Raw genomic sequence first — 2207 nt, 5'->3', positions numbered from 1 at the left:
GCATAGTATCTGCCCGGCTCAGCTATGATTCTCACTCCATAGTCTGATGGGAAGTACTTGTGCAGAGCTGGGTTGATCACACTGGTGATCTCTTCAAATTTAAGCTTTGTATCTTCAGATCCAGGAAAGCCACCACCAATATCAAGCAGATACATGCTGAAACCAACTTCTGTTCCCATGTCAAATACACAGTGGGCATCTGACACTGCCTGCATGAAGGTCTCAGGGTCAATACCTCCACTGCACACATCGAAGCTGACACCAATGACGTCTTATTTAGCTCTATTGCCCATTTCAGGAGGAGCCTGCTGGTTTTGAGTGTGGCACCAGACTTAACACCGAGTCAACAAACTGCTTTGGAATAATCTGTGACAATTCACAAAAACAACTTTGTCTTTCAATGTGCTCTGATGAATTTCATCAACTCAATTTCACTGTCAAAAGTCATCATCTGGACTCCATTACTGGCAGCATACTTGATTTGAGACACTTGTTTACAAAGATGTCCATAGGTAATCCTCTCTGGAGGCACTCAAAGCCACTGCACCAACTGTATTTCAGGCTTGCTTACACAGTCAAATCCTGTCCCAATAGCAGCTAGGGTACTCACTATGGCTCTGTTTTCCTTACACTTGACTGCATAAAAGGGAATAACATGGGGAAGAGCTTTTAGCAACCTCAGATGCTTTTATAGAAAGAAGAAACTTCATTTATTTTTTGGGTTCAGAATGTCCTTAGCACTAAAGCCATCATCTAGGATACAGCAGTCAAACTCTTCCTTAGTAAAACTGCTCATTGTTCTCCATGTGCCTACAGAAAACCTAGAGATGGAATTAAATTATTGCCACCTCCTTACATATCACATATCCAGGAACTGTGAATGCTGAATCCTTGAAATGTTGGAAACACTCACAGCACAGGGACAAGGCCTGCTGGAGCCATGGAGACACTGAATCTTGAAGAGTACTTAGCTGTCTGTTCCTTCATCATGTCTACTGACCCGAGGTGGCGCCAAGTTGCTGGCTGAGGGAGGACTGTAGTGGTGTCTGCACGAACTGACTTCCACAATTCTCTTACTGCCCCTCTGGTATCTCTTCTCCATCTTCCTCTTTCTTTCCTGACCCTCCTCTTTCACTTTCACTTCTTTTTTCCTTTCTTCTTTTCCACTTGCCTTTTCCTTCTTCTTTTGCTGCTGCTCTTGTAAAGGATTTATTGTTTCCTCATGATTGAACCAAAGCTAGTTGTACTATTATTTGTGTAAAACTCATCTGCTGGTTTTTTATTGATTATTTAGTTAATTAATTAATTTTGTTTACACTCCATATTTTATTCAACTCGTCCATCCTCCTACTGCTCTACATACCATACCTCCTTCCCACACCCCTGTCTCCACATGGATGCTGCCACCTCCCATGCCACCTGACTTCTAATCTCCCGAGGTCGTCTAGTCTCTTGAGGATTAGGTGCATCATTTCTGAATGAACACAGATCCAGCAGTCTTCTGCTTTATGTGTGTTGGTGGCCTCATATCAACTGGTATATGCTGCCTGTTTGGTGATTTAATGTTTGAGAGATCTCAGGGGTCCAGATTAATTGAGACTGTTGGACCTCCTCAGCATCTTTCAGTCTTTCCCTGATTCAACATCAGGGGTCATTGTTTCTTTCCATTGGTTGGGTGCAAATATTAGCATCTAACTCAGCTGCTTATTAGGTCTTCTGGAATGCAGTCATGCTAGGTCCCTTTCTGTGAGTGCTACATAGCCTCAGTGATAGTGACAGGCTTTGGGACCTCTCCTTGAGCTGCATTCCACTCTGGGCCTGTTGCTGGACCTTTTTTTCTTCAGACTTCCCTCCATGTCTATCCCTGTAATTCTTTCAGACAGGAACAAATATTGGTCAGAGTTGTGAGTGTGAAATGGCACCCTCTTCCCTCATTTGATGCCCTGTCTTCCTGCTGGAGGTGGGTTCTATAAGTTCCCTCTTCCTACTGTCATGCACTTCATCCCTTTGAGTCCTGAGAGCCTCTCACCTCCCAGGTCTCTGGTGCATTCTGGAGGGTCCTCCCAACCTGCTATCTCCCGAGGTTGCCTACTTCTATTCTTTATGCTGGCCCTCAGTGCTTCAGCCCTTTTCCCTCACCCAATATCTGATTTTGATGGAATCCTGTCATGAGAACATCTATACACTTGTGGTTTCAGAGCTTTAAA

General features: G+C 44.0%; 1 pseudogene; it reads right to left on the bottom strand.

Annotated features, from left to right (window-relative positions):
• Window positions 1-2: 2 nt before the first annotated feature.
• On the bottom strand, window positions 3-796 carry LOC110288148 (annotated as a pseudogene).
• Window positions 797-2207: the final 1411 nt, after the last annotated feature.

The sequence above is a fragment of the Mus caroli genome, unplaced genomic scaffold (assembly GCF_900094665.2).
Source record: "Mus caroli unplaced genomic scaffold, CAROLI_EIJ_v1.1 scaffold_8497_1, whole genome shotgun sequence".
NCBI classification, from domain to species: domain Eukaryota; kingdom Metazoa; phylum Chordata; class Mammalia; order Rodentia; family Muridae; genus Mus; species Mus caroli.
The sequence above is the reverse complement of the archived record's forward strand: the minus strand, read 5'-3'. Positions and strand labels throughout refer to the sequence as shown.